Source organism: Crinia signifera, chromosome 2 (assembly GCF_055691185.1).
Source record: "Crinia signifera chromosome 2, ASM5569118v1, whole genome shotgun sequence".
Taxonomy (NCBI): domain Eukaryota; kingdom Metazoa; phylum Chordata; class Amphibia; order Anura; family Myobatrachidae; genus Crinia; species Crinia signifera.
In genome coordinates, this window is record NC_139218.1 from 378,740,453 (window position 1) to 378,765,796 (window position 25,344).

General features: G+C 48.7%; 1 long non-coding RNA gene across 1 annotated transcript in view; it reads left to right on the forward strand.

The window, feature by feature from the left end:
* Positions 1 to 8,373: 8,373 nt before the first annotated feature.
* Positions 8,374 to 25,344, forward strand: part of LOC146058122 (uncharacterized) — a 34,528-nt gene continuing 17,557 nt past the window's right edge. The window contains exon 1 of the long non-coding RNA XR_014469820.1: positions 8,374 to 8,552. This is a non-coding gene — a long non-coding RNA (uncharacterized LOC146058122). The remainder of the gene's footprint in view (positions 8,553 to 25,344) is intronic.

The following is a 25,344-nucleotide window of genomic DNA, read 5'->3' on the forward strand; positions in this document are numbered from 1 at the left end:
ATATAAGCAGGTTCAAATGATCGACTTGACATTGGTTGACACAAGTTAGGAATTTTTTATGTTGTTTCAATGTTTTTTTCGACATGTTCATCATTTACCATCCACGTGGACTGCGATTGGGAACAGTGGGGTAGATGTATGAAGCAGTGATAAGGGAGAAGTGATAAAGTGCCTGGTACTTTATCACTGGCCAATCAGCTCCTGACTGTTAAGTTACAGGCTGGGTTTAAAAAGGGACAGTTATTCCCCTTTCACACCAGAAGCAAATTACCGGGTTAAAGCTTTTCAACCTGGAAATTTGCTGAAAACCCAGGTTTTGCTTTGGTGTGAAAGGGTCAAAACGGGTCTTAAATCCCGGCACTCCAACCCTGCTCTTGACTAGGGTCAGAGTGCCAGGATTTAAGACCCGCGTTGACCCTTTCACACCACAGAAAAACCTGTTTTTTTTCAGCAAATTCCCGGGTTGAAAAGTTTTTACCCGGTAATTTGTGGGTGGTGTGAATTGGGGTCAGGCTGCACCCGGCAAAAGGACCCGTCACTCAAAAATGCCAGGTAATTGCCGGGTGTCACATCACGCCGCGGCGCGGGTCCCTAGGGTGACCAACTCATCCCTTTAATCCGGGACACATATTAATTACACAGGTTCTGTGGCTGGCTTTCACCTGGTTTTAAACTGCCACACCTCATGACTCCATTTCACCTGGTTTTAAACTGCCACAGAACCTGTGTAATTAATATGTGTCCCGGATTAAAGGGATGAGTTGGTCACCCTACGGGTCCCGGCCGCGGCTACTCACCCCGCCGGGCTTTCCGTTCCTCCGCTGCAGGGACGCTGGGCTGTGAGGGTCCAGTGGGGGGGGGTGGTAGTCTGGTATGGGGGGCTCCTGGTCCGCGGCGGGTCCGGTGGCATGTTCGGCGCCGGCTCCCGGGACCGGGCGCCGCCATCTTGGCCAGGTCATGTGACCGGCAGGCAGGGGGTGCTTTATCCTCTCTCTGGAGGAAAAGGCTGGGCTATAAATCCCAGCAGTCTGAGAGTGAGAGTGCTGGTACAACTTGGTAGCTGCCAGCAGTGTTGCTCTGCAGCAGCCTCCTGTGTCTAAAGTGTGGTACTGCACTCCGGTCCTTGCTCTACTCCCATTCCCAGCTTCTGTTATTCCCTGGTTCTGTCCGTCCCTGTTTCTGCATTCTGCGAGCCAAGTCGGCCATTTCAGTTAACGTTATTACTCCCCGGATTCCTGCAAGCCAAGTCGCCCATTTCAGTTATCGTTTATCCCGTTGCTCCGCATGCCAAGTCGGTTGTTTCAGTTACTCCTGCTCCGGTTCTCTACTGGCACTCCTAGCCCGTCTACTTGTAGACTGCTCGTTCCCGAGCTCCGTGGATTCTCCAGGTGAGGGGCCACGACCTGCTGTCCAGACACAGCAAAATCCAAACTCCCTTGCGGGGGTCCCTGGAGAAGACCGCTGGGCAGTTAGACTCCACGCCCTCATCACGAAGTATTCGCTAATACTCGCAGCTCAGGATTAATGAACAGATCCTACATACAACCCGCTAAATTCCAAGGACGTCCAGTTCATCCCGCATCCGAACCATCACCTGAGGTGGATCCTCAAACTCCGCCAGCCGTGACACCGGGTGGCTGCTGTGAAAAGGGTATTAGCTACAGTGAAAAAGTACCAGGCACTTTATCACTTCTCCTTCCTTATCACTGCTTCATACATCTACCCCCAGTAACCTGTAGCGGAGTGTGGCACCTTGCCCGACGCATAGCAAACAAAGCGGTACACTAATTGGGGTCACGTGTGGTATAAAATTGTAAATGGCATAAAAAACAAACAACATTTTTTTGGTGTTGATCATTTCCACATTGATCTTTTGACTGTTGACCTTTTACATGTCAACCTACAGTATAGAGCCAGATGTGAGATGAAAGGAACCTGTGGCTGGCTTTATATATTTAATACCACAGCGTCTCTTTCCCTCCGTGGCTGACTGCCTGTCCGTACCGTTCCATTCTGCTGACATCTCAGCCCTTCTCTTGGTCTCAGCCTGGGACTGAAGTCCCAACTTCCCTCCGTCGATGGTGGGCCTGTGCGGTGCACATGGCACCCTGCATCCATTTCTTCAATACTTACCACTGAGGAGTCCCATATCAGCAGCGGTAGCACTGTATCAATTACCTGGAAGCTGGCAAGATGGCCATTTTCCCCAGTGTTTGTGTATGCAAGTGGGAAAATCACCAGGAAAATGGTTACCTTGCCATCTTCCTGGAGCCCTGCACATGCGCAGTAGTCTTTATACTAGTGCTCATTGCTACCAGCTAGTGAGGAGAGGGCCCAGACGGACACTGCATTTGCGACCCATCCACTCTTAATATGCCCCTGCCTATAGTAATTCAACTGCAGCGCGGACCATCAAGTTATTTTTCCAGCAGTGGATATTCACTGATGGTGAACATCGGTTGCAAAGGTCAAATGTTGGATGGTAGCTGCAGTCTGTGAGCATGCAATTCAGGGTATTGGGTCAAATATCCAGGGGAATGTGTATAAAGGGTGTAGGGGGGTGTATGTACTGTACTGAGATTTGTACAATGTTTCCAACTTTGCCTTGTTGGCTACACTCTGTAATTGGCAACTTAATTTTTATACCTTTTGTGGACAAAATAAAAAAAAATAGAAAAAAAAAAAAGTGCAGGGGGGCCCATACCACACACCCCTATATCTATATATTATATTCACTAGGTGATTCATCGCGCCCTACGGGTGCTCTTCACACCGTCATAAGGGGCTGCGCCCCCTTAATTTGTGAACATTTGTATATGAGAAAGATGGTTAGAATTGTATGAAAGATGCCTGTATTGCAACTTGAGTTATAGGTGAAATGTGTTAAATAGAGAGCATATAATGTGGAAGGGGGTGTGTATTGTTTTGTTTAATTAAAAAACGGTTACAGAATAAGATGTACATTGATAGTGTGGATGGTACAGTGACATTTGTGGGTGTGGGGGGGGGGGGCTGTGTGTGGATGTTGTTTAGGTGTGTGTGTGTGCAATAGTATAGTAGGGTGTTTTTGAGTCAGCAGCTCCCCACTGGCGGAGGTCACGACACCGGAAAACAGGAGGCTGGGTAGTGATAGGGGTGTGTGGACATAAGGGGGACTAAAGAGGAGGGTGGGGGACACTGTGCAGCTTCTGCCAGTGGGTGAGGGTCCAGTGTGGCAGTACAGGAGTACAGGATGGTGGCCCTGAGTCAGTGTCTCCTCCTACTGGGTGGGAGTTAGGGTACATGAGAGCAGGAGGCTGGGCTATGAGGCATGATAGGGGCATGTGGGCAAAACAGCGTCAGCGACTCCCCAGTGGTGGAAGTTACGGTTCAGGAGAGCAGGAAGCTGGGTAGTGATAGGGGTGTGTGAGTATACGGGGGACTAAAGAGGGGCTTAGGGGTGCCGTGAATTGTGGGAGGGGTGTGGGGGGTGCCGTGAATTGTGGGAGGGAGGGGGCGCAGGTGTCTGCGGATCGCGGGAGAGGGTCCGCAAAGCGTGGGAGGGGCGTGAATTGCGGGAGCGGGGGGTTGCGAATTGCGGGAGGGGGGTGTGTGCGGGGGGTGACGTGAATCGTGGGAGGGGGCCGGAATCGTGGGGTGGGGGTGCGCTGGGGGTCCGTGAATTGCGGGAGGGGGGGGGGGGGGCACTGGGCGCGATAAATCACCTAGTTGGTTATATATTCTTGTAGAAGGATGGTAGGATGTTGCTGTCATTCAGAATGCATTTACATAAACAGTAATAGTAGTAGTAAAAGATCTGACTTAACCCCTTCCCGACATATGACGTACATGTACGTCATATGACGGTTGCAGGGGAATCAAGCCAGCTCACGGAGTGAGCTGGCTTGAAAGAGAGCAGGTAATGGCTGTATATTACAGCCAGGTACCTGCTCTCACGGCCACGAGCGGCGAGTTCGCCGATCGTGGCCGTTTTACCCTTTAAGAACCGCGGGCAAAGCGCCCGCAGTGCTTAAATAGCTGATCGGAGGGGGGGCGCCCCCCTCCGGCGCCGATCGGGGCTCCCCGCGGCGAGATCGGAGGGTGCCGATCGGTTGCCATGACAGCCAGGGGTCTAATGTACCCCTGTGCTGGCCATGTCAGCATTCCTATTACATCCTGCCTGAGGCAGGATGTAATAGGAAGTGCTGAAAATCACTATGTTCAGCCATAGAGCTCTATGGCTGAACCTAGTACAGGCGATCGCGCCCCCTAGTGGTCAAGTACACTAGGGGGCCTTGTAGTAAAAGTAAAAAAAAAAAAAAAGAAAAAAAAAAAAATATATTAAAAGTTCAAATCACCCCCCTTTCCCCATTTCACAAATAAAAATAAATAAAAAATAAAAAAATAAACATATTTGGTATCGCCGCGTTCCTAAAAGTCCGATCTATTAAAATATAACATTAGTTATCCCGCACGGTTAAAGGCGTAAACGGAAAAAAATTCCCAACGCCAAAACTACGTTTTTTGGTCGCATCGCCTACCCAAAAAATTTAACTAAAAGAGATCAGAAAGTCGCACATATCCCATAATGGTATTAATTAAAAAGTACACTTCAGCCCGCAAAAAATGAGCCCTCACCCAGGTCCGTAGGTGCAAAAATAAAAAAGTTATAAGCCGCAGAACATGGCGACGCCACGCAAATTAGAAAAACCGTAAAATTTTCTATTTTTTTTTTTAGTGGGAAAACGTAACGAAAACTATATAAGTTTGGTATCACCGGAATCGTAACGACCCATAGAATAAAGATAACCCATCATTTTAAACGAACTATGAACTCCAAAAAAAACGTAACCAGCGCAAAATTATGGAATTGCGTTTTTTTTCCTTTTTACCCCACATTGAATTATTTCCTGATTCCCCAGAATATTATACGGTATAGTAAATGGTACCATTAAAAAGTACAACTTGTCCCGCAAAAAAAAGCCCTCATGTGTCTATATAGCCGGAAAATTAAAAAAGTTACGCTTATTTGAACGCGAGGAGGAAAAAAAAAAGAAAAGTTAACAAAAAACGCCCGGTCGGGAAGGGGTTAAAACACCTACAGTAAAACAGAACAGGTGTTATATATTATACAAAGAATTGGTTGATGATGTGTAGGTTGACGTGCACATAATTGTCACTGTAAAAAAATTGCTACAAGAAAAAATCAACACAGAAAGGTCAACACATGTAAATGTTGACATAAGTGTGGCACTTCATTGGTGTCCATGTCTACACATGAGAATGAATATGAAAACATTCAAAAAAGAAAAATAAATCTTCAAAAACTCATGTCAACCTTTTTCATTGTCGACCATAGCCGTGTCAGTGTTTTGCATGTGCCATTTAATCCTGGGGTTGCCGTGAATCGCGAGCGGGGGTGGGGGGGGGAGGTGAGGTGTGTCCGCGAATCACGGGAGTAGGGGTCGCGTGGGTGGATGCCGTGAATTACAGGAGGGGGGGTCGCGGGGGTGTGTGGGTGCCGCGAATCGTGGGAGGGGGGGACGCGGGGGGTTGCAGTGAATCGTGGGAGGGTGGGTCGCAGGGGCGGGGGGTTGCCGCAATGACAGGGGGGGAATCGCGGTAGGGGGGTCACGGGGGTTGGGGGGTACCGCGAGGAAGGGGGGGCCTAGGGGGTTGGCACAAATCGTGGGAGGGGGGGTCGCGGGGTGCCACGGATCACAGGAGGGGGTGTGTCACGGGGTGGGGCCGCAAATCGCGGGAGTCGCCGCGAATTGGGGGGGGTGCTGTGAATCGCGGGAGGGGGGTCGCCGGGGGTGCCGCGAATCGCCACAAGAAAAAATCAACACAGAAAGGTCAACACATGTAAATGTTGACATAAGTGTGGCACTTCATTGGTGTCCATGTCGACACATGAGAATGAATATGAAAACATTGAAAAAGGGAAAAATAAATCTTCAAAAACTCATGTCAACCTTTTTCATTGTCGACCATAGCCATGTCAGTGTTTTGCATGTGCCATTTAATCGTGGGGTTGCCGTGAATGGGGGGGGGGGGGGGACTTTGCTCTGTTTCTGGACTTTCTTCTTAATTTATGGATTACCATCACCTGTGCTTAAACACCTTTCTTATCAATTACCCTGTTTAAAACAGGTGATGACAATCATAAATTAAGATGGAAGTCCACAAACAGAGCATTCTGTCCCTCCTGGAGAGGGTCATGTTGGGAGGTATGGAGGTGTGGGGCGCTCACCTGGTGTGTCTGGTGAGTAGCTGTGTCTTTGCTGTGTAACATGGAGAGGCAGACCCTGGCAGTCTGGCACTGTGGGCTCACTGGGCTGGTTCTCTGTCGTGTGAGTCAGTCATGTGAGTCAGAGGCTCCACCCAGCGTTACAGCTTCAGGCACACTTTGAGTGACAGATGTAGCCATATAAGCGATCTCTCCTTATTCCTTAATTCCTCGAAATAAGGTAGATGGTGCAAGTGCTAGGTAGACTCTGGAACATTTGTATCCACCAGCCTACATTCTAACCACAGTGTAAAAAAAAAAACAATGGCGCCCACTCCGCTTTTCCCAGGCACATCTCTATGGTGCATGCACAAATCACTGGTAAAAATGGCTGCGGTGGCCATTTTCCCAGTGGTATTTGCAGCCAGCAGCATCGGACCGACAGGGAAGTGGGTCAGTGATATAGTTTAGGTTATAGAGGGGTCAGTGATGTAGTGTAGGATATAGAGGGGTCAGGGATGTAGTGTAGGGTACAGAGGGGTCAGGGATGTAGTGTAGGGTACAGAGGGGTCAGTGATGTAGTGTTGGGTACAGGGGGTCAGTGATGTAGTGTAGGGTACAGAGGGGTCAGTGATGTAGTGTAGGGTACAGAGGGGTCAGTGATGTAGTGTAGGGTATAGAGGGGTCAGTGATGTAGTATAGGGTACAGAGGGGCAGTGATGTAGTGTAGGGTACAGAGGGGTCAGTGATGTAATGTAAGGTACAGAAGGGTCAGTGATGTAGTGTATGGTATAGAGGGGTCAGTGATGTAGTATAGGGTATAGAGGGGTCAGTGATGTAGTATAGGGTACAGAGGGGTCAGTGATGTAGTGTAGGGTATAGAGGGGCCAGTGATGTAGTATAGGGTGCAGAGGGGCAGTGATGTAGTGTATGGTATAGAGGGGTCAGTGATGTAGTGTAGGGTATAGAGGGGTCAGTGATGTAATGTAAGGTACAGAAGGGTCAGTGATGTAGTGTATGGTATAGAGGGGAAAGTAATGTAGTGTAGGGTACAGAGGGGTCAGTGATGTAGTGTATGGTACAGAGGGGTCAGTGATGTAGTGTAGGGTATAAAGAAGTCAGTGATGTAGTGTAGGGTCACTGATGTAAGGTATAGAGGGGTCAGTAATGTAGCGGTAAGGGTAAAGATAAGTCAGTGATGTAGTACCTTAGATTTGTTTCTTTGGTACTTGTTTTTGCAATTTGCTTAGTGGGCTATTCTGCGTAGGGAAATCGCATTGCATCGCATGGGCCATTTTACTGCCATGCGATGTGCGATGCGATTTTTCTATGTAATTTATTCACTGCTCTCTCAGCCCCGGGCCATCACATCTCAACACATCTGCCGCAAAATCGCATGATTTTATATATTAAATAGCTAATTTCATGGCATCGCACATCCTATTAAATCGCATGCGATTTTGCGGGACATGCGATGCAATGCGATATAGTGGGGTACAATGAGCATAGAAAAAATTACATTACAAATATCGCATTACATTGCATGCCACTGTAATGGCACATGCGATTCGATTTCCCTACGGTGCGGTACGTAGGAAATCTGGGCACCGTGCTAGGAAACAAGCACCGTTTCTTTTTATGTTTATGAGGGAATGCTCGCACTGGGCTCCGCTTGGTCTAGATCCAGCCCAGGCTGCACTGGCGGGAGACACCACTCTGGGCCTGTCCAAACACATAAGTGATGGTAAATAACGGCAGCATATTTTTGACCACTGTGAGATGCAAAAATAGAAAATGAAATTTGCTGCTGGTGAATAGTATTGTTCTTAAATAGAGCCAATATGTAAATAAATGAAATAAATTCATTATGAAAGTAGTAACAATAATAAGTTGAAGACTATGTCAAAGAAAAAAAGGGCCAAATCATGTGGAGAGTTGGGGACATAGGACCTATATCACATCCAGTGACCCTCTGTGATCTGCAGTATTACTGTAATATTGTATAACTGCTCTCACACACAGCAGCAGTGAGCACCTCAGTGAAGCAGCACTGAGCTGGTTAAGTTAAGCTACTGCAACAGACAGGGAGGGAATGGGCGGGGCTTTGCTGCAAATGAAGCCACGTCAGCCCTCAGTGCTCTATCTTCTAATAAAGTTTCCAGACTTTGAATGTCGCGCACGGTGCTGACGGGAGTCGTAGTTTCTGTAGCGGTCCAGCTCATGGACTGCTTGTTGGGACCAGGCAGAGCGCAGGAGGGGAGAGAGTGCTGATCAGCTGCAGCGCTCTGTAGCGGCGGAAGCCGGGGAAGTCGCGGCGCTCGTTCTGCGCTATAGCGCATTAGCGGTAAGGGATAGCTGCGGCTCGGGGGTAACAGCGGCAGAAGTTGTGGGCAGGCGGCTCTGTACTGGGCAGGAAGGGTTAATGGGAGCAATGGGCTGGTGTCGGGTGGGTGACACAATTTATGTTTCAGTAACTAGACCATGGCTAAGTTGCAATATCTCGTAATCTACAACGACTCGTAGTTTACTTTGGGGAAAGTTCTCTTGTCCCTACCGCGCCCCCCCCCCCCCCTCCCCACACACACACACCCACACCTTGTTCTTCTTAGCCAGCCCCCCCCCCCATCTTGTGGCTTCTAGGGGCGCCCCCTCCCTTCTTCTAGTCAGTAGCCGAATATCTCCCCCACACTCCCTTCTTCTGGTTCCTAGTTGCCCCCCCTTTCTTCTGTTCTTTAGCCCCGCCACCACCTCTTCTGGACCTTGTCCCACCACCGCCACTTCTTCTGTTCCCTGGTCCTCGTCCCGCCACCTCTTCTGTTCCCTGGTCCTCGTCCCGCCACCTCTTCAGTTCCCTGGTCCTCGTCCCGCCACCTCTTCAGTTCCCTGGTCCTCGTCCCGCCACCTCTTCTGTTCCCTGGTCCTCGTCCCGCCACCTCTTCTGTTCCCTGGTCCTCGTCCCACCACCACCACTTCTTCTGTTCCCTGGTCCTCGTCCCACCACCGCCACTTCTTCTGTTCCATGGTCTTTGTTCCGCCACCTCTTCTGTTCCATGGTCCTTGTTCCGCCACCTCTTCTGTTCCATGGTCCTTGTTCCGCCACCTCTTCTGTTCCCTGGTCCTCGTCCCTCCACCTCTTCTGTTCCCTGGTCCTCGTCCCACCACCGCCACCTCTTCTGTTCCCTGGTCCTCGTCCCACCACCTCTTCTGTTCCCTGGTCCTCGTCCCACCACCGCCACCTCTTCTGTTCCCTGGTCCTCGTCCCACCACCGCCACCTCTTCTGTTCCCTGGTCCTCGTCCCGCCACCTCTTCTGTTCCCTGGTCCTCGTCCCGCCACCTCTTCTGTTCCCTGGTCCTCGTCCCACCACCGCCACCTCTTCTGTTCCCTGGTCCTCGTCCCGCCACCTCTTCTGTTCCCTGGTCCTCGTCCCACCACCGCCACCTCTTCTGTTCCCTGGTCCTCGTCCCACCACCGCCACCTCTTCTGTTCCCTGGTCCTCGTCCCGCCACCTCTTCTGTTCCCTGGTCCTCGTCCCGCCACCTCTTCTGTTCCCTGGTCCTCGTCCCGCCACCTCTTCTGTTCCCTGGTCCTCGTCCCACCACCGCCACCTCTTCTGTTCCCTGGTCCTCGTCCCGCCACCTCTTCTGGTCCCGCCACCGCCACCTCTTCTGTTCCCTGCCCTGGTCCTCTTCCCACCACCGCCACCTCTTCTGTTCCCTGGTCCTCGTCCCACCACCGCCACCTCTTCTGTTCCCTGGTCCTCGTCCCGCCACCTCTTCTGGTCCCGCCACCGCCACCTCTTCTGTTCCCTGCCCTGGTCCTCTTCCCACCACCGCCACCTCTTCTGTTCCCTGGTCCTCGTCCCACCACCGCCACCTCTTCTGTTCCCTGGTCCTCGTCCCACCACCGCCACCTCTTCTGTTCCCTGGTCCTCGTCCCACCACCGCCACCTCTTCTGTTCCCTGGTCCTCGTCCCACCACTGCCACCTCTTCTGTTCCCTGGTCCCGCCACCTCTTCTGTTTCCTGGTCCTCGTCCCGCCACCTCTTCTGTTCCCTGGTCCTCGTCCCGCCACCTCTTCTGTTCCCTGGTCCTCGTCCCGCCACCTCTTCTGTTCCCTGGTCCTCGTCCCGCCACCTCTTCTGTTCCCTGGTCCCGCCACCTCTTCAAGTCCTGGTCCCGCCACTGCCACCTCTTCTGGTCCTCGTCCCGCCACCTCTTCTGTTCCCTGGTCCTCGTCCCGCCACCTCTTCTTCTGTTCCCTGGTCCTCGCCCTGCCACCACCACCTCTTCTTCTGTTCCCTGGTCCTCGCCCCGCCACCACCACCTCTTCTGTTCCCTAGACCACACCCCACCTCTTCTGCCCCCCTCCCCCACACCACTTCTCTGTTCCCTAGTTGTCACACGCTTCTCTCTTCTTCTGTTTCCTAGTCTACCCCTCTTTCTTCAAAGTTGTCACCTCCCCCCTCTGTTATCTACCCCATCAGGTGATATTGATAGTTTCTGTTGTGGACAACTGATACCTATCCATCTCTCTGCCTCCTACCCCACCCTGGTCCTCCTTAACACCTACCTCTGCTACATACCCCACCCCCTGTTGGCTTCTTCACACCCCTTTATTTCCTGCAGTGTGTGATGTGATGGAAAAGTGGCTGAGCTCCATAAACTGGTAAGTCCCGAGGTGTCCTCACCATGGCCCTTATTCTGGTTGGTGCGGTAATATCCGCGTGCGTACGTGCCACCGATGTTTTGTGTCTGCGCATGTGCAGAGGCGTCTCTGCGCATGTGCGAGCGGTGCGTACGCCCAAATCCCGCATGAAATGTGAACACTCCGAACAGGGGGTGGAGAGGGGCGTGAAGGGCTATTTGGGCTCATTACCATATGCATACGCCCCGCGTTTCATGGGCGTTCCCATGCAAACGCTGGGCGTACGTATGGTAATGCGGCCGTGACGCACGTGTAGGGGGCGGACATATGACATCGGCCCAGATCCCTGCTTTTGCACGGAAAAATGTCCGTGTGGTCTGAGGTTGCGGGAGCTGGTGGACCACATGGTCCTGCATTCGATGTTCTGCGAGCATCGAATGATGTGGGAGGTTCCCTGAGATGGAGGAGGCGTATTCCATGAAAAATACACGTTTGGTCCATTCGGCCAGCTTCTTACCGCGTAGGGACGGAGTTGGCGATCCGTATGGAAGGCGGGGTTTCGCACGCACGGTCCTGGCCGCATATTCGGATCCGGCCGCACCGATCAGAATAAGGCCCCATGTTCTAGCACATACAACCTGTCATAATCTGCCACTCCCTGCTCCGCTTTTTATAAAAATAGTCTTTATTTTCTGCTTTTTTGTAACCGTCTCTATAAATGCTTCTAACTTATAACCACATCGGCCTCTTGTACATTCTGTAATTCTAGTAATTTGCAGGGTATGTAGATGGTTTTTTTTTACATGTGTTATCATCCGAAAGCCTGTTATTTATGTTTTATGTTGTGTTTTTTTATTTATTATTTTTTTTTTTTATCTCTACGTAATGTCTAAATTAGGGGTGCCGGACGGGATCCCGACTGTCAAAACACCGACAGCCGTGTTCCCGACTGCCACCTGCTATTTTCCCTCGTGGGGTCCACGACCCCCATAGAGGGAGAATAGAATAGGTGGCAAATGCATCGAGCCCGCAAGGCTTTGTTGCGCCCACCATGCTGTCTGAGTCTGGCCAGTCGGGAACCCGACGTCGGGCTAATGACTATCAGGATCCCGACTGTCGGACCCCTATACCACACCCCTAAATCAGGTTGCCTCCTGTTTTCGATCTGTATTGCTGTAGGGCTTAGTCATTTCATTGTTATATCATTATTTCTCTGGTGTAAATCCTGTGATCCGCTGGCTGAGTAATGTGGCCCTGAACGTGTAATAATGCAGACAACTAATGAGCCAACGAATGTCTCTTGTGGTGTGGGAAACTGAGTGTTTCAGAGGAAGGATGCAGTTGGCTGTGGTAAAGCCATACGGGTCTGCTTGTCGCTGGCATTGCTGGGACTTGTAGTCACACTACAGCTGATACACTACAGGGGCTCAAGTCCGCAGCACAGTATAATATTACTAACCCCTGACTTAGCCAGAGCTTTTCTATGTATTGTTATAAAACCAATGTCTAAAGCTGTATATGAAACTGCCGCGTCCGTACCGGCTGCTGATATGTCATTTTTAATTGCTAGTCCGCAGCGTGTTCCTTCAAGCGTGTCGATTTAATGAGATTATTTGTCTAGAACCTCATGATATCCCTGCAATCTGCAGTAGTACATTGTTTTATATATACTGACTGCACTAATAGCAAAACGTCCTTTGGTGTGTTGCTGTCAGACCTTCATCGTCAATGGCTTAACGTTCTCGATGTTTTGTTTATTAGTGGATAGAGGTGACATCCTACGTTCTTTAGGAGATCTATATTTTGTGGGGTTGATCGCCACAGCAGCAGCCAGCAATTAACGCCACTTGCGAGTATAGCCCACTGTAAGCCTGTGCTCCTTAGCAGCAGTATAATAGACAGCCTGGCCATTGACTGCTCATTCAGGGACCGCATCGGGTGGCCATGCAATGCTAGTGTAAAGCAGGTATGTAGTGATCATGCTAGCACCCTGCATCTTCCAGAACCCGTGCAGTTCCTCTTCCCTGTCTGCGGTGTTGCTCTCTGCTGTGGTGCTTCGGGAACATGTCTTGTCTGCGTATCAATGCTGAAATACAGACCACCCTGTGCAAGAAGATCCACAACAGAGAGCAACACCACAGGCAGGAAAGAACAACTGCACTGATTTTGAAATATGCAGGGTAGTAGAAGGAACACTAAGGTTTTTTTAAAGCGGCAATCATTAACACTGTAGAACCAGGTTGATTTTGAGAAGTAAGACACAGGAAGAGTCCAGGGAATTTTACCCAGGTAGCTACCAGGGTTGGACACGGGAATTATACCTGTCTGAGTGCAGTGGAAACTGACATTACCTGGGTTTTTATATCCTGGTAACGCTCAGAGTCCGTTACTACCTATTTCCACTACCAAAAAACCCGGGTCGATGCGTGTCCCACGCAAAAACCCGGGTTATATTTGCTAGTGGAAAGGGATATAATTGATTGCCGCTTTTTAAAAAAAAATAGAAAACTCTCCCAAAATATCACTTGTGATTCTCGCACCCTATTACATTTGGGCCTAGGTATGAAAGTGCTAACCCTTCCGCGCTCTGTTGGGGGATAACACTGCCTCATGCAATTCTGGAAACTGGGGATTTCTAATGTGGTGTCTTTATTGTGGAATTGATCGCGTCCCCATAGTATGTTAGGGAGACCGGCTTTAGAAGCTGTGCCTCTGCGACTGCAGCCTGAGTGGGATACGATCTCTCGGTCGACACTACATAAGGTTGACACATGAACAGGGTTGGAGGTCAAAATAAGCATTAGTTTGACAGTCAAAAGGTCAACATGAGTTTCTCACTTGTTTTTTTTTGAGCCGACAGGCGGTATTTCATACCCTACCATCCGCTAGGGCGTGGGGGGAGAATATAATGTCGCAGTGAGGCACCGTGCCCGAAGCATGGTGAGGGGCCGCTGTACATGGATACGGTGTCCATGTTGACTTATATAACCGATAGCAACCATAGCCATGTCAACCCCATGACCCATAACCACCTGAGTAAGTCTGGCCAATCTCAGGCTGCCTGTCGCAGCCCCACTTGCGCCTTGGAAACTGCGCCTGGACCTGACCACTCCTGGAAAGCGGGGGTGTTTCTGACTACCCCTGGCCCTTCCCGGAATGCCTCTGCCCATCAATCAGGGAGTGACATTCTTTGTTCTGCGATTGCAGGACGGCGCCACCAGGCTCCAATGTTTTACGTTTGCCCCAATGTGTGGGTTTTCATTTACATTTTAGAATGTCATTCCCACAAATTCTTAGGCCCATACACATGTAGTGATTTTGGGCAGTTTTCTAAGCGTTCTGTCTAGATCGCTTAGAAGGTAAGCACGGATCTCTCTGTGTGTACACCCTAGGGTGATGTGCAGCCCCACACATCACAATCGCTCAGCACACATCACTGGTGCATAGCCTGTGTGTCGGCAATCTGTGCTAAATTCCTTTGCTCAGCACAGAGGCTTTGTCGGCCCGTGTGTATGCTATACCATTAGTGGTATAGCATGCCACATCACAAAAAGGGTCAGAGAATTGCAGTGGTAACAGTTTTTGTATCACTTGTGTATATTGTTACAGCTCTGGTACATAAATAGCCCCCTCTGTCATGTCATTCATTCTGTGACTGGACATAAGTGTTGGGTGACCTGGAGGTGTGAGGAAGATCGGGAACCGTGAGACAGAAAAGGTCTACAGAAACATGTCTGAGCAAAGAGACATGCTCGCTAGGCTCTGAGTTTTTGGAGCCCAGTGAGTGTGTAAAAGCTGCCCCGCCCAAAGGAAATCCCGCCCATGTGCACGGCTGGAATAGTGGGGTAGATTTATTTTAGTGATGCTAAGAGCGCTGCTATAACACTTCCTGCTTCGCCTCGCTAATGGGGGACATAGGGGACACCGACAAGATCTACTAAGATCTTGCCGCCGAAGCGGGGGAGCGCTAACTCCCCCCTCCGGCGATGTCCCCTCCAGCTGACAGCGCGTCAGTTAACACTGAGCGCTGTCTGCTTCTCCCCCGGCCGGCTCACTGCGCATGCGCGGGATCTCGCTACTCACGCGAGATCCCAGCGCAGCTCAGAGCCAGCAGCAGGGACAGCGCTGTCCCTGCTGTAGGCATAGGGCATCGGCGTTTGCAGCTGTCGAAGTCGACAGCTGCAGGCGGCGGAACGGTCAGCGATGCTGACAATTCATAATTTAGGTTTCACTGGTGAGCGCTGTACTAGAAATAGTATATGCGCTATGTCACAGCCCCCCCACCGCCGGCGTTAGAACACCCGCACCGCAGGTATAATAGATCAGGAGATGCGCTATCCCCTGCTTCAGCGCACGGGGATAGTGCATTCTAGCCCACATCGCCAGTGATAAACCTACCCCAGTGTGCCGAGCACAGCGAGGGATCGTGCCTGTAGCGAGCGGACGTGGTGCACTGATAAGGTGTCGACATTTGGGAATAAATAGGGTGGAAAACCGCATGTCATCCTTTTGAATGTGCACCTAGCCCATGTCGACCTAATGCTTGTGTTGACCTAACAACATATCAACCCAATGCATGTCCACCTTAGTGCTGTCGACCCTATGACCCATACACCTTTCAATCTCCCGCCTAGGCCCATTTGCTGCATCTCACACGGTAGGTCATCACATTCTTTGTAACACTCGGTTCTCCATTGACATACATCACACAGTGCTCTTGTATGGAACGCTGTCCGGCCGCTCTGTGTGACTCAATTTGCAAGTTGCTCGGATGATTTATCATTGTGTGCAGTCTGTGCGTAGCCCAGCACCGACTCAGCCTGTGCGATAGAAACAGGCTGGCCAGGGCCGGAGCGGATGTCACACACCCTCCCTTTAAAACGCCTCAGCAGGTCTGCAGTTTTTCTGTCACTCCCAGCAAACGACAAGTTGCCGGCTGGAAACGGCCGCATTCAGCCGATGAACTTGCGAACGGCTTAAAACAAACAATCTGCTGACTCTTGTCATTCTGATGTAGGGTACACACCAGGACGACCCGCTCACGATGCACATCGTGAGCGGGTCGTCAGTGTCTCGTCCGACCCGCTCACGGTGACGCGGGGGGGGCACGACCCGCTCACGATGTGCACCGTGAGCGGGTCCGATCCGATGGCGACCCGCACCCGGCTGTATGGTCGTCATTGAGATCCTACCTGCAGCAGGTAGGATCTCAATAACGACCCGCGGGACCGCGCATCGGATCGGTATCGGTCCACACCAGGACAGAAAAGGGCCCAATCAGCACACAATCTACATCCAATTGGTCGGAATTGGATCTAGATTGAGGGGATCGGGCCCTAGTCGTCCTGGTGTGTACCCAGCATTAGGCCGCGCACATGTGAATTACGAGGCATATGCATGTGCAGTCATTCAATAATTGCCCAGCGATAAGGTCTGAATACCCCCCCCCCCCCCAAATCCTGTTCCTTTTTAAGTTATGGTTTCCATTCCCACCATGACCCTAAATGTGTGGAGTTTGTATTGGCTCTCCATGCCTGCGTGCATTTCTCCCACAATCCTGATATATATACTGATAGGTTTATTGTCTCCTGAACAAAATGAGCACTGGTGTGAGTATACATGTGGTATGGGCAGAGTGGTTCTTATCTGCCATTACAATCTAATCTACCCAATATGCTGCTGTGGAAATTACGACATTGACTTGGTGCCTGATTGGTTCTCAGGCTGTTTCCCACGAATCCTGGGCAGGTTCTCATTCGCATACATGTGGCGCACCTAACAGGCAGCATGTGCCATAGCGAACCCGTGCATCTTGGCACATCTCAGAGCGAGTGGTTTAGGTCATGGCTGATTTCTCTCTGGACATTCCAACTAATCTTCCGTCTCCCCTCCAGACAATCAATGACAAACCTGTCTACTTGAGAAGATGATTTAAATCGCCACATAAGATCTGTCTACAATACCGCGCTCGCTCGAGGCCAAGTACGCGTTTAAGGAATGAAAGTTATTGTTGTATCAGGTGCTATCACGCTGGTCAAATATACAGCGTACAGAAGAGAAGAATAAGACATAGGCTTTGGTGAGGCGCAAAAAGAATAAATCTAGAACGCAACCAACAAGCGTGTTCTGTGGTACCTGCCCAATACAAGGCCAACGTGTGTTTATTTATTTTTTCTTCTTTTCAAATATTCTTTTAGAAACCAGCCGCAGATCTGAGCTGTGTGTTCCAGGATTCTGTGAGCTTCAGCGTTCAGCCTGAAGATTTATTCCACAGTCTCCTGTCTTTATTCAACCTTCTTTCTCTGTGCCACTAGCACCAGTGAAGAGGAACGGCCTAATGGGCCAACATGGGGCCTTATTCTAGTTCACTCTTTCTGACAAAATCCTTCTTAAGCCCCGTACACACGGGGGAGATATATTGCTCTGTGACTCCTGTTCATCAGCGACCAGAGATGGTCGCCGATGAAAAAGAAACTGCCGGGGGGAGCCCGACAGTGGTAATCAGCTGGTTGCAGGAGCATGTTCCTGTGACCAGCGATCACTACAGGGGTAAAAACGTGAGCGCGCACCCGGCAACATATCGCCGGTGCACACTCCCATCGCGGGCAATATGGTCGCTCAGCGACCATATTTCCCGCGATATTACACAAAATCGCCCCCGTGTGTATGCACCCTTTTAGATGGACAAAACCATGTGCACTGCAGGGGGGCAGATGTAAAGTGTGCAGAGAGAATTCGATTTGGGTGAGTTATTTTGTTTCAATGCAGGGTAAATACTGGCTGCTTTATTTTTACACTGCAATATAGATCTCACTTTGAAGAAAAACCCTACCCAAATCTAATTCTCTCTGCACAAGTTACATCTGCTCCCCTGCAGTGCACATGGCTTTGTCCATTTAAGAAGGATTTTGTCAGAGTGAACTAGAATAAGGCCCATAGTTTGCTCTGCGCCCACCCTATACTTATGGGGTATGAATCGTTCGGTCGGCAGTCAAAAAAAAAATGTGAAAAACTCCGTTTTCATGTTGACCTATAATGCATGTCGACCAATAGTTGTCATCCTAACAACCGCATACCATACTTCTGTATAATTCTCCATTCCTGTGTATTTTATGAGGCTGAGACCGCCCCTGCTACCCCGGTCGGTGCATAGAGTTGGTTCCGTTAGATCTGCATAACAATTAGATTACTGTATATCGTTTATAATATATCTTATGTGTATAGGGCTTTAGACCAATGTCGCGCTGCTCTCATAGGGCGAGATGTACTAAGTCCTGAAAAAGGGATAAAATGGAGAGTGATAAGTCACCAACCAATCAGCTCCTACCTGTCCTTTTTTAAACAGAGCCTGTAACATGACAGGTAGGAGCCGATTGGCTGGTGGTTTATCACTGTCCTTTTTATAAATTTTCAAGCTTAGTGCATCTGGCACATAGGGGTTTATTTGCTAAGATGGGAGTTTTATTGAAGATGGGATGTTTCTATGGGCAACCAATCAGATTGTACCTATTATCTTCTTCAGGGATGGGGAACCTTCGGCCCTCCAGCTGTTGTTGAACTACACATCCCAGGATGCCATGCAACAGTTTTAGCATGGCCAAATAGCAAATAGGTTCTTATTAGTTGCTATGGAAACATCCCATCTTCAATAGAACTACCATCTTAGTAAATAAGCCCCTTAGACGCTACATACTGCTGACTGCTAGCATAGAAAACTATACACAGGACATACATGATATGACAGATATGTTGGGCAATCATTGTTTCCTTAAAATTGCTTTGGCTAATTAATACACTTATCTCTGTTCCCTCATAAACAACAGATTCATATAACAGTTCATGACTAAAAAAAAATCATTAGAATTTAAATATGAAATCTTCTTGTTTTATCCATGAATTATTAAACCTCACAGTTGAACCCAATGTCTCATTAAGTCCTTCTGAACTTAATTGTTCTTCGATTCAAAACAGTCTGGTTGTTGCAATTGCTGATAATAATTTTCCCCAGGGAGAACACTGTATATGGTGTAGTACAGCTGCCAGCCTCACACCATGCTGTACTGGAGGCCACAGCTTCTGCTCTTAGGGCCTTATTCTAGTTCACTCTTTCTGTCAAAATCCTTCTTAGATGGACAAAACCATGTGCACTGCAGGGGGGCAGATGTAACATGTGCAGAGAGAATTAGATTTGGGTGAGTTATTTTGTTTCTGTGCAGGGTAAATACTGGCTGCTTTATTTTTACACTGCAATATAGATCTCACTTTAAGTTAAAACCCCACCCAAATCTAATTCTCTCTGCACAAGTAACATCTGCCCCACCTGCAGTGCACATGGTTTTGTCCATCTAAGAATGATTTTGTCAGAGTGAACTAGAATAAGGCCCTTAATGACAAGTGAACTCGCGAGCTATGGGGCATACACACGGGGCGATTTAAGCCCCGTTTCTAAGCGATCGGACTAGATGACTTTTAGAAATGTATTTATTTAGTTTCTTATATAGCGCAGCATATTCTGTTGCGCTTTACAATTGGAAATGGAGCGATTCCTGCACATCTCTATAGCCTGACTAGATTTTGACTGCATGCAATCTAGTCATCGCCAGTGTTCTCTCTATTGAGTACACGGGCAGTGACAGATCGCGGGTGCATCGATGTGGGCCGAGCGATCTGATCAATGCTAGGTCGTTCAGCTGTGTTTGAAAAATGACATTTGGGAGTTGATTGGCTGGTGCGTTATTACCTTCCACTTTATCTCTTCATCAGGCTTGATACATCTGCCCCATTGTGTCTAGAGCCACTCAGCCAATCGGCTTCTAACTGTCAAGCTACAGGCTGGGTTTAAAAAAATTAATCTGATCTGATTGGCTGCTGTGTTATCACCGGCCACTTATCACTTCACTTGCTTTATAAATCAGGGCGGCGATGGCCCCTTCTTGTGAAAACTGAGACGTGTTAGCACCGTTTTGGGGGCGTGAGAAGATATCATGGCTCTCTGTCCACGGAAGCTTCAGCGATCGCACCTCCAACCACATCTGAATTGGGCCCATGGCGTTGGCTCTGAAATGTGTATGTAATATTTGCAAGTACAATAGTTTGACCTGCTCAGTAAGCCCCTCTGTAGAGCACGGACTTTGCTGGTCCCCCCCCAGCACTTAATAGAATTGGCGTTTTGCTGGCGAGCTACAGTATCTCCCTGTAACAGCTGTCTCTGGCTTGCTGAAGCAGTAAATTACTTTGAACTGTCAATTTAACCTTGATTCTCTGTTTTCTCCCCATTTTGCTGATTGGTTCTGGGCTGTTATCCCAGGGCTTATATATTGATCTCTGTGTATATATCTGCTGTCTTCAATGTGGCACTCGCTTACGGCGGCTCCACTAAATACAGTATCTGAGTGGTGTAAACTTTGGGCCTGATTGAAGCTGAATCAGGCCCTTTATTCTGATCCAATCATTTTAAAGCGCAATGCAAGTGTTAAGTATGGGCAGTTCTTTAATTGAGAAATCTACAAAGTGGATTTACTTATAAAGAACAGTTATAACACAGTTGAAAAACATTGAACAACATCAAACAAGGTAATGCAATACTATTTCACATTATTTCAAACCAATATCCAATCGACTTAACCTGTTCACCAACATACAAACTATCACATCATGCTCACCAAACTGCTACTTCTCATTTCACTACATGGAATTTTCACCAAACTTCACTCATCCTGTAATCTCCCTGACATTCACCACTCTGTGCACATTGCCTCTTCTATTATTCACTCCCCTCTTCTAAACACTCATGAGCTCTTTACTTACTTCTCTACTTGTACTTTCACATCCACAACCCACCACCAATACAAAAAAACACAAACATCCACCTTTATCTATCTCTCCTTTCTAATCTTATTAGCTGGGGACATATCACCAAACCCAGGCCCCAACCACCTGTCCCACTCAGAGTTTACTGGTTGTATGCCTAGAAATTCGGCTAACTTAATAAATATCACATGCCTCCCACCACACTCCAAACAACTTACATGTGCCCTATTGAATGCACGCTCTCTTTGCAATAAATTAACATCCATCCATGACCTCTTCATCTCCCACAACTTCAATCTGATGGCAATTACAGAAACCTGGCTCACACAATCAGACACTGTCTCGCCTGCAGCACTGTCACATGGTGGTTTCCACTTCACTCACACCTCCAGGCCTGGTAACTGTAAAGGAGGTGGAGTTGGTATATTACTGTCACAAGCCTTCACATACTCAGTTCTACCACCAGTTCCTTCACTCACATTTACATCATTTGAAGTACACTCCATTAGGGTTTTTTCCCCTTTCTCTCTGCATGTTGCTGCTATCTATCGCCCACCTGGGCTTCCCAAATCTAAATTTCTGGAAGATTTCTCTGCCTGGCTCCCCCATTTCTTATCCTCTGACATCTCCACTATCATCCTGGGTGACTTCAACATTGCTATTGACAGTCCCCCATCTCTGCATGCTTCCAAACTCCTCTCTAACCTCCTCTCTTGGCCTCTCCCAGTGGTCCGACGCCTCTACTCATGAGGAAGGCCACTGCCTTGACCTTGTCTTCACCAGGCTGTACTCAGTCTCTGATTTTACTAACACTCCCTTCCCTCTCTCTGATCACAATCTCATTACCCTCTCACTCTCCTCCTATTACCTCAAGCTCACTGACACAGAAATCATGCAAGCCTACTCTAACTCGCAGAAATACTAATGCTATCAATTTTCCACAACTTTCCACCTCCCTCCAACACCAGCTCTCACTAATTTCTACATTTACCTCTCCTGACTCTGCTGTTTCCCACCTCTACCAGACTCTTGAAACAGCCCTTGATGAAGTGGCTCCAGCTACCCATTATACCCCACGTAGGCTTAGATGCCAACCGTGGCACTCCAAAACAACAAGACAACTACGAAATCAGTCACATAAAGTAGAACGCCAATGGCGCAAATCTCGTAATATGACTGATTTCCTCACATATAAGACTAGCTACCACTCCTACTGCAATGCTTTGGACACGGCCAAACAAACTTACTACCAATCTCTCATCTCTTCTCATGCCACCAACCCTAAGTGACTTTTTAACACCTTTTTAAGTCACTTTTGTACCCTCCCCTTCCTCCCCCACCGGCTACCATCAGTGCACAAGAACTTGCCTCCTACTTTAAGGACAAGATTGATAACATCCGAGATGAAATGGTATGCTCCACAACCTCTTACCTGCTTTCTTCCACACCTGAACCCTCTGGCACTTTCTCTTCGTTTGAGCCCACAAATGAAAATGAAGTATCCGCACTCTTCTTATCCTCCTACTCTACTACCTCTCCTCTTGATCCTATACCTGCACAAGTCATTAAAAATCTATCTCCTGTGCTTATTCCAACCTTAACTAAAATCTGCAAACTCTCTCTTGCTACTGGTACTTTTCCGTCTCTGCTCAAACATGCAGTGATTACTCCCATTCTGAAAAAACACAATTCTGACCCTAACTCTCTCTCTAACTCTCGTCCTATCTCTCAGCTCCCATGCCTCTCCAAGCTACTCGAGAGGCTTGTCTACTCTCGCCTCACAAACTTTCTTAACTCTAACACCCTATTAGACCCGCTTCAGTCAGGTTTTCTTTCTCAACACTCCACTGAGACAGCACTGACTAAAGTGGTGAATGATCTGGTAACTGCTAAGTCTAAAGGCCATTACTCACTGCTTATTCTTCTAGATCTTTCTGCTGCGTTTGACACTGTGGATCACACTCTCCTGTTACAAACACTACACTCCCTAGGTCTTAATGATACAGCCATCTCCTGGTTCTCATCTTACCTATCTGATCGCTCTTTCACTGTTCGCTTCTCTGACTCTACTTCCTCTTCATTACCTCTGTCAGTCGGAGTTCCGCAAGGTTCAGTCTTAGGTCCTCTGCTTTTCTCAATCTATACCTCCTCTCTTGGCAAACTCATCAGCTCTTTTGGATTTCAGTATCACTTATATGCAGATGATACTCAAATATATCTATCAACCTCAGAGTTGTCACCAGTGGTTTTAGGCCCAGTCTCTGAATGTCTCTCTGTCATCTCATTTTGTCTTCTCGCCAACTCAAACTCAATATTTCCAAAACAGAATTACTTATATTCCCGCCAACTAAGAAAAGTTACCATCCCGATATCTCCATCACTGTTGACAACTCGACAATCTACCCTACCCCACAAGCTCGTTGCTTAGGGGTCATTCTCGACTCTTAAGGCCCCCATACACTATGCGATTTTGGGACGATTTCATCCGATTTCGGCACTTTGTGCCGATAATCGGATGAAATCGGCCCAAAATCGTAGGTATGTGACATTTGATCCGATCCGATGCGCGGTCCCGTGCGCATCGGACCGGATCAGGGAGGTCGGACGGTCTGTACATACGATCACGTCCGACCTCCCTGTATGCATATGCCTGCCACCTGACAGGCATATGCATACAGACACCGGGGGAGTAGTGGGGGCGGCCAGCGGCAGCGGTGGTGGGGGTGGGCAGCGGCGGTGGGGACGGGCGGCGTGTGCGGTGAGCGCAGTGTACTTACACATAGCAGCAGCGGCGGGGACGGGACGCGCAGTGGCGGCTATTATATTTTTAAAATACTTGTCAAATGACCGGCCGCTCTCTGATTGGCCGGAGAGCTCTCAGCCAATCAGAGAGCGGCCGGTCATTTGACAAGTATTTTTAAAATATAATAGCCGCCACTGCGCGTCCCGTCCCCGCCGCTGCTGCTATGTGTAAGTACACTGCGCTCACCGCAAACGCTGCCGCTGACCGCCCCCCCCACCGCCGCCGCCGCTGCCCGCCCCCACTACCGCCGCTGGCCGCCCTCACCGCCCTGCAGCTCCCCGGGGTTTTTTTTACATGTGATAAATCGCATGCGATTTATCCCATGTAAAAATGGCACATCAAGTGCCAAATTGTATGTGAGCCTCCCAGGGAGCTGCCGGGCGGCTCGCAGGTAAATTGGGTCCGACTTGTCCCTAGGACAAGTCGGCCTAATGTATGGGGGCCTTTAACTGTCATTTCTTCCCCACATTCAATCTGTCTCCAAATCATGTTACATGCATCTAAAAAACATATCCAGTATACGACCCCATCTCACACAAGACATTACTAAATCTCTTATCCATGCACTCATTATATCCCGCATTGATTATTGCAATAGTCTCCTAACTGGTCTTCCCAAGAACATACTCTCACCACTGCAATCCATTTTAAATGCTGCTGCTAGGCTGATCTTCCTTGCAAGACGCTCATTGTCTGCTGATCCGCTCTGCCAGTCCCTTCATTGGTTGCCTGTATATTACCGTATTCAATATAAAACACTTCTACTTGCATATAAAGCTATTAACCATACTGCACCAGCATATATCTCTGCACTTATCACAGAATATCTCCCATCTCGGCCACTCCGCTCTGCACACGATCTGCATCTCTTCTGCACGGATCACTAGCTCCCATTCACTATTACAGGACTTTCATCAGGCTGCTCCCATCCTATGGAATGCCCTTCCATGCACAATAAGACTCTCCTCTAGCCTCCAAACTTTCAAGCGTTCCATGAAAACTCACCTCAGGCAAGCCTATCATATTTATATACCGCACGCATAACCCTCTGTGGCACTTATGTATTATATAGCTTCCCTTCTGGACTTGTAACTTGGTGGGACTGCTATGCTATTACTGGTGCCTGTCCTTGTGTTTCCCTCCTATATACCTAATAGATTGTAAGCTTGCAGCAGGGCCCTCTAACCTTTAAGTCTGTCTGTTACCCAGTTTGTTTTATCACTGTCTACTATTGTAAAGTGCAACGGAATCTGCTGAGCTATATAAGACGCTGTAACGGAATCTGCTGCGCTATATAAGACACTGTAACGGAATCTGCTGCGCTATTTAAGAAGCTGTAACGGAATATGCTGAGCTATATAAGACGCTGTAACGGAATCTGCTGCGCTATATAAGACGCTGTAACGAAATCTGCTGCGCTATATAAGACACTGTAACGGAATCTGCTGCGCTATATAAGAAACTGTAACGGAATCTGCTGCGCTATATAAGACACTGTAACGGAATCTGCTGCGCTATATAAGACACTGTAACGGAATCTGCTGCGCTATATAAGACACTGTAACGGAATCTGCTGCGCTATATAAGACACTGTAACGGAATCTGCTGCGCTATATAAGAAACTGTAACGGAATCTGCTGCGCTATTTAAGAAGCTGTAACGGACTCTGCTGCACTATATAAGAAACTGTAAATAAATAATAAATAACATGTGCAGACAGAGTTAGATTTGGGTGAGTTATTTTGTTTCTGTGCAGGGTAGATACTGGCTGCATTATTTTTACACTGCAATATAGATTTCCGTTTGAAGTACAAACCACACCCAACTCTAACTCTCTCTGCACCTGTTACATCTGCCCCACCTGCAGTGCAGCATGG